This window comes from Nansenia antarctica, assembly GCF_963989245.1.
Source record: "Nansenia antarctica genome assembly, contig: SCAFFOLD_373, whole genome shotgun sequence".
Taxonomy (NCBI): domain Eukaryota; kingdom Metazoa; phylum Chordata; class Actinopteri; order Argentiniformes; family Microstomatidae; genus Nansenia; species Nansenia antarctica.
This window is the reverse complement of record NW_027663095.1, coordinates 1-7,500: the sequence shown is the minus strand read 5'-3', so window position 1 is coordinate 7,500 and position 7,500 is coordinate 1. Positions and strand designations below refer to the sequence as shown.

At 49.6% G+C, this 7,500-nt stretch overlaps 1 pseudogene across 1 annotated transcript in view; it reads left to right on the top strand.

Moving 5' to 3' along the window:
* The window catches only part of LOC308175305 (signal-induced proliferation-associated 1-like protein 3), a 22,150-nt pseudogene extending 15,062 nt beyond the window's left edge, over window positions 1–7,088 (top strand). The window contains exons 5-7 of the transcript in view: window positions 351–454; window positions 5,667–5,824; window positions 6,480–7,088. The product of the transcript in view is annotated as a signal-induced proliferation-associated 1-like protein 3 (transcript). The remainder of the gene's footprint in view (window positions 1–350; window positions 455–5,666; window positions 5,825–6,479) is intronic.
* The last annotated feature ends 412 nt before the right edge of the window (window positions 7,089–7,500 follow it).

The window sequence follows — 7,500 nt, the reverse complement described above, 5'->3', positions numbered from 1 at the left end:
CCCTCCCCTCCCTCCCCTCCTACCCCCCCCCTCCCTCCCCTCCTACCCCCCCCTCCCTCCCCTCCTACCCCCCCCCTCCCTCCCCTCCTACCCCCCCCTCCCTCCCCTCCTACCCCCCCCTCCCTCCCCTCCTACCCCCCCCCTCCCTCCCCTCCTACCCCCCTCCTCCCTCCCCTCCTACCCCCCCTCCCTCCCCTCCTTCCCCCCCCTCCCTCCCCTCCTACCCCCCCCCTCCCTCCCTCCTACCCCCCCCTCCCTCCCCTCCTACCCCCCCCCCTCCCTCCCCTCCTACCCCCCCCCCCTCCCCCTCCCTCCCCTCCTACCCCCCCCTCCCTCCCTCCCTCCTCCAGCCGACTCCACAGGCACCCAGTCCCTCTACACCACCTACCAGGGCTACGAGGTGATGTTCCATGTGTCCACCATGCTGCCCTACATGCCCAACAACCCCCAGCAGGTAGGAGAGGCCCTCTGCTCTGCCTCTCTCTATGTACATCTCTCTGCTCTGCTCTCTCTATGTATATCTCTCTGTTCTCTCTATGTACATCCCTCTGCTCTCTCTCTATGTATATCTCTCTGCTCTCTATATGTATATCTCTCTGCTCTGCTCTCTCTATGTATATCTCTCTGCTCTCTCTCTATGTATATCTCTCTGCTCTCTCTATGTATATCTCTCTGCTCTCTCTATGTATATCCCTCTGCTCTCTCTATGTATATCTCTCTGCTCTCTCTCTATGTACATCTCTCTGTTCTCTCTATGTACATCCCTCTGCTCTCTCTATGTATATCTCTCTGCTCTCTCTATGTACATCCCTCTGCTCTCTCTATGTATATCTCTCTGCTCTCTCTATGTATATCTCTCTGCTCTCTCTCTATGTATATCTCTCTGCTCTCTCTCTATGTATATCTCTCTGCTCTCTCTATGTACATCCCTCTGCTCTCTCTATGTATATCTCTCTGCTCTCTCTATGTATATCTCTCTGCTCTCTCTCTATGTATATCTCTCTGCTCTCTCTCTATGTATATCTCTCTGCTCTCTCTATGTATATCCCTCTGCTCTCTCTATGTACATCTCTCTGCTCTCTCTATGTATATCTCTCTGCTCTCTCTATGTATATCTCTCTGCTCTCTCTATGTATATCTCTCTGCTCTCTCTATGTATATCTCTCTGCTCTCTCTCTATGTATATCTCTCTGCTCTCTCTATGTATATCTCTCTGCTCTCTCTATGTATATCCCTCTGCTCTCTCTATGTATATCTCTCTGCTCTCTCTATGTATATCTCTCTGCTCTCTCTATGTATATCTCTCTGCTCTCTCTATGTATATCTCTCTGCTCTGCTCTCTCTATGTATATCTCTCTGCACCGCCCTAACTACCCCCAGCAGGTAGGAGAGGCCCTCTGGTTATCTCTTAACTATCTCTGGATAACTTCAGACAGACACAGATCCCCTCCTCGGTACATGAGCACAGCGGTGCAGCTCTCCGGCCACGTGACAGAAAGTCTGCTGAATGTGATTCGTCTTTACGTTAACTGTCTCTGCTGGTGATCACCCCCCCCGCTATGCTGTGTTTATGTCAGATCGCAGAATGTAACCTTTAAGTGATGGAGTGATGGTTCAGTTTTTGTTGTTGTTGACATCGCAACAGTGTCCGTTTCAATACCGTCATGATAAAGAAAACTTCTGCGTAATGTTGATGCGTATATATGATAAAGGCCTGAAGACTGTTTGTCTGTGTGGTTGAAGACGCTATGGGAGTGATGACAACCCTTTGTAAACAACGTGATTCGTCAGATGAACAAGACTGTTTAGAAACGATCATAACCTTCTCCTCAGAAGAAGGATACGTGATTCACAACTCTCATCTGCTGTAACGTGCTCTGTGCTTGGTACTGGGGGAGGTTTCATCTGCTGTAACGTGCTCTGTGCTTGGTACTGGGGGAGGTTTCATCTGCTGTAACGTGCTCTGTGCTTGGTACTGGGGGAGGTTTCATCTGCTGTAACGTGCTCTGTGCTTGGTACTGGGGGAGGTTTGGCAGTGTTCCATATGGAGTCTCATTTGATATAGTCTCATTATGAACCCAGAGGACTTGTTGTTATATGAATGAATGAATGAATGAATGAATGAATGAATGAATGAATGGATGGATGAATGAATGGTCTTTATTGTCATTGATATAGTACAGGTACCAAACAACGACATTTGGGAGGGGGGGCTCCCCTGGTGCTAGGAAAAAAAAACTAAAAACAAGAAGGGAAAAGAGCTGGTTTACATAAATAAAGGCTATGTACACTGTCCACTATACTATACTATACAAATAAAACACTGTGCTGTACTCTATGCTATGCTATACCTATTCTAACATTTCCTATCTCTGAACCTTATGTACCCGAGGGTTGTCATTATTGCACATAGTGTTATTGCACATTCATTTAAAGTGTCACAGTTTGCAGGTTTGAAATGTTCACAGTTGTGTTTCAGTATTGCACTTGATTACAATCTAGTAGCTGCCATCAAATTGTCTAGATTGTCCAGGGCCTAGAACCTATGTCTTTGCTGTGTTCAGGGCCTGAATGGCCCTGGGTAGAAGCTGAGCTTCTGTCTATTTGTTGTAGCAGGTTCACAGAGAGGCTGGAGGGAGGGCTCTGGAGGTAGAGCTCTGGAGGTAGAGCTTTGGAGGTAGAGCTTTGGAGGTAGGGCTTTGGAGGTAGAGCTTTGGAGGTAGAGCTTTGGAGGTAGGGCTCTGGAGGGAGGGCTCTGGAGGGAGAGCTTTGGAGGTAGAGCTTTGGAGGTAGAGCTTTGGAGGTAGGGCTTTGGAGGTAGAGCTTTGGAGGTAGAGCTTTGGAGGGAGAGCTTTGGAGGAAGGGCTTTGGAGGGAGGGCTTTGGAGGTAGAGCTTTGGAGGTAGAGCTTTGGAGGTAGAGCTTTGGAGGTAGAGCTTTGGAGGTAGAGCTTTGGAGGTAGAGCTTTGGAGGTAGAGCTTTGGAGGAGGGCTTTGGAGGTAGAGCGTTGGAGGTAGGGCTTTGGAGGTAGAGCTTTGGAGGTAGAGCTTTGGAGGTAGGGCTTTGGAGGGAGGGCTTTGGAGGTAGAGCTTTGATCCACGTTTCACCAGCCACTGTCACAAACTCTTCATTTGAGATGAAATCTGCGGCTCCTCAAAGTGTGATGTTTAATCCCACGGTAACCACGGTAACCCCGTACACCACTGCCACATTTGGGGATTGTGTAACGGTGTCAAACATGTTATAATCCCCGCCTTAGGAGGGTTAGGGTTAGCTGCATGTGTCCTTGAGCAAGGCACTGAACCCCTAATCGCTCCAGGGCCGCCGTCTATGGCTGATACCCCGGGCCTAGAGTGAAACAACACCACATTCCAACAGCCGACTGACAAGTTGATTACGTGGCAGTAAGACAGTTATATTATTATATATTACCTAACTTGAACCTGTTCTTCTGGTTGTCGAGGCGGGCCTGTCTAGATAGTTGTGTTCATGCGATCATTACGATTGTTTTTTTTGCGGCTGTGGCTCAGGAGGTAGAGCCTCCGTCTAATGATCGCAAGGTCGGCAGATCGGCGGTTCGAGCCCCGGCTGGCCACATGTTGAGGTGTCCTCGGGCAAGACACTGAACCCCAAATTGCTCCCAGTGAGCGGGGCCGGCGCCTTGCATGGTAGCTTGGCCGCCATTGGTGTGTGAATGTGTGTGTGAATGGGTGAATGAGAGGCCGTTGAAAAGAGCGTTTGGATAAAAGCGCTACATAAGTCAGTCCATTTACCATTTCCATGCGATGGTTAGGTTGTTTGGCTGCTGGCCGGTGTCGAAGGGACCAGGGTGAGTAGAGTCTGAGTAACAGAGATGCACAGAGAGAACCTTCTGATCAGCGCCAACAACTGGAAAAACAGGAACCAGTCAAGAGAGATTAACCGTCCCTCTAAACCTCTAAACCAACCACGTTGTTGTTTGCTGGGCTGTGTGTCCCCAGTGGCCCGTTCCACTAGGCGAGATTATCTTCTAAGCCTCGATAAAGTTCTAATCGGCAATAATGTTAGCTTGCGTTCGGTTCCATCAATGTGGCTCAAATAATTCGCTGCTTGGTTGAGCTCCTTCTGAGTCGGATATAATTAGCCTGGTCGCGAGCAGGCTAAAAGACTGGCTATAGTAATGCGTGCGTCAAAAAAGGCTCACAGGCGGAAACTACATCCCCGAACGACAGTTCCTCAAGTGTCTTTTAGGAAATATTAGTTCCCACTTCACACGAGATAGATAGATGGATAGGTTGACTGTGTGATAGATAGATAATTTGATATTTTGAAAGTGTGATCGATCGATAGATAGTTTGATTGTGTGATAGATAACTTGATATTTTGAAAGTGTGATAGATAGATCGATAGATCAATAAATAAAAGAGTGTAAAAAAAAAAAGGTAATTGTCTCAACTTGCATTGCTGTCATCACAGCGATCTGGCTGGCGCAGTGGTTAAGGCAGCCGACTGGAGTTCCAAAGTTTGCGTGTTCGAGACTTGACTAAGTCATTATTATTATTTTTTTTACATTTAACCGAAGATTTCATGCAAAGGCTTCAAACACCATTGTAATCGTGTCAGTTCTTGTATATTAGCCTGCACCATAATTTTATAGCCTACATACTTTTTTAGATGAGATTTTAGATTAGATTCAGACAACGAAATGCACTAAAAAGTGTGTCCGAAGAGGGATTCGAACCACTGTCTAAAAATGACGAATAAATCCTATGGCAGCGGTCGATACCACTAGGCCATCGTGACGATATGACGGTTTGTAGCCTCCTGCTGATATCACCACAGTAGTAATATTCATTTATTAAAATATGAACATATAACAATAACTGGGGCTAGTATGACCTACGCATTTAATCGGTCAGCAATTTCTTGCCAAACCATTTCCCTCGCCTTGTTAATTGCGGCAGTATTGCACTATTTTACATCTTATTTTTCCGTCTTCATAAAGATCAATAATTCGGAATGCTGCGCAAATGTAGTACCCCTGCAGAGTGGAGTATCTTCATTTCGACAGATCGACTCTTCGGGACTCTTTATGTCTGCGTGCACGCGCCCATATCGAAGATTTGTAAGCCGGTGTTCTGTGAACACTCATCACACAAGCCTGATCCTCGTTCGAAGAATCACCTGAGGCTTGAATTCCAATCCCGAGTTGCCTGATCGCCTGATTTATTTCTATCGCCGATATACTAAGCCACCTTTAGTGGAACGGCCCCCTGCTCTGCTCTTACTGAAGCATGTGTTGGTTCAACCTGTTTGCTGTCCATTCTGTTATTTTTTATTTTTTTATTTCTGAGTGCTGTCTGTCCATTCTGTTATTTTTTTCTTTCTTTTTGAGTGCTGTCTGTCTGTCCGTTCTGTTTCTCTGTGCTTTGCCGTGGGCTTGTTCTATAGTTCATCTGACGTTGACACAAACACTAGTGGCTGGTCATAACCTCTCTCCTCCCTCCCCCTCCCTCCCCCTCCCTCCCTCCCCCCCTCCCTCCCCCCCTCCCTCCCTCCCCCTCCCTCCCTCCCCCCTCCCTCCCTCCCTCCCCTCCCTCCCTCCCTCCCCCCTCCCTCCCCCCCTCCCTCCCTCCCCCCCCTCCCTCCCTCCCTCCCTCCCCCCCTCCCTCCCTCCCCCCCTCCCAGCTCCTGAGGAAGAGACACATCGGTAACGACATAGTGACGATCATCTTCCAGGAGCCCGGGGCTCTTCCCTTCACCCCCCAGAACATCAGGTCTCACTTCCAACACGTCTTCCTCATCGTGCGCGTGCACAACCCCGGCTCTGACCACGCCTACTACAGGTAGGCCCTGCCCCCTGCTCTGACCACGCCTACTACAGGTAGGCCCCGCCCCTTGCTATAGGCCGCACCCTCTGCTCTGACCGCACCTACTACAGGTAGGCCCTGCCCCCTGCTCTGACCACACCTACTACAGGTAGGCTCCGCCCCTTGCTATAGGCCACACCCCTGCTCTGAGAATACCTGCTACAGGAATTGTACCTGTCTAGTTATTATTATTATTGTTATTGTTATTATTATTATTATTGTTGTTATTAAGCTCCTCCTCCCCCCTCAGTATTGTTGTTATTAAGCTCCTCCTCCCCCCTCAGTATTGTTGTTATTAAGCTCCTCCCCCCTCAGTATTGTTGTTATTAAGCTCCTCCCCCCTCAGTATTGTTGTTATTAAGCTCCTCCCCCCTCAGTATTGTTGTTATTAAGCTCCTCCCCCCTCAGTGTTGTTGTTATTAAGCTCCTCCCCCCTCAGTATTGTTGTTATTAAGCTCCTCCCCCCTCAGTATTGTTGTTATTAAGCTCCTCCCCCCTCAGTATTGTTGTTATTAAGCTCCTCCCCCCTCAGTGTTGTTGTTATTAAGCTCCTCCCCCCTCAGTATTGTTGTTATTAAGCTCCTCCCCCCTCAGTATTGTTGTTATTAAGCTCCACCCCCCCCCCCCTCAGTGTGGCCGTGACGCGTATGCAGGACGTCCCTCCCTTCGGCCCGCCCATCGCTGCCGGGGCGACCTTACCGCGACCCGGAAGCGTTCCGCCGCTTCCTGCTGGCCAAGGTCATCAACGCCGAGAGCGCCGCCCACAAGTCTGAGAAGTTCCACGCCATGGCCACGCGCACGCGGCAGGAGTACCTCCGCGACCTGGCGGCCCACTGCAGCAGCTCCACGCCGCTGGACCAGACTGGCAACAAGCTCAACAACCTGATCTCCCTGGCCTCCAAGAGGAGGGAGCGCTGCCGCGCCAGGGAGGGGGCGGAGCTGGGCGCCGCGGGGGCCGTGGCCTGGAGGGTGCTGGCCCAGGACTTCGGGGGAGGAGGAGGAGGGGGGAGGAGGGGGGGCGGGGGAGATAGCCTGCTCCCTGGGCCTGTCGGCAGAGTACCTGCTGCTGGCGGACTGCGCCACCAAGGAGGTGGTGTTCAACTGCTTCTGCGCCGACGTGATCGGCTGGTCGCCGGAGCGCCTGGCCCTGAAGGTGTTCTACGGGCGGGGCGACCACGTGGCCCTCAGGGTGGAGGAGGGGGGCGCCCAGGACCTCAGGGAGGTGGTGCAGAGGTTAAAGGTGAGGGGGGGTGCAGAGGTCTCAGACACATGAAACCTTCTGCTAGCATATATGCTCCAGATTGTGTCTCACTGCCAGTTTACATTAGAGATGCAACCTCAGCACATAATGTTCAAGTCAAGACTAAAAACCCTTTTTTAAAATATTGACTAAATAATTAAATTATGATTATATAATGAGTAAAGCACTTTGAGCTGCAACGTTTGCAGGAAAAGTGGTATACAAATAAACATTAATATTATTATTATTATTATTATTATTGTTAATATTATTATTATTACTGCTAATAAATGACACTCCAGCACAGCAGGTGGCGCTGAATCACCCAACGTTTGGTTAGGGTTAGGGTAGCGTAAGTCACAGAAGATGAAGAGATGACTGCATGGCGCTCCACATAGAATCACAGTTCATT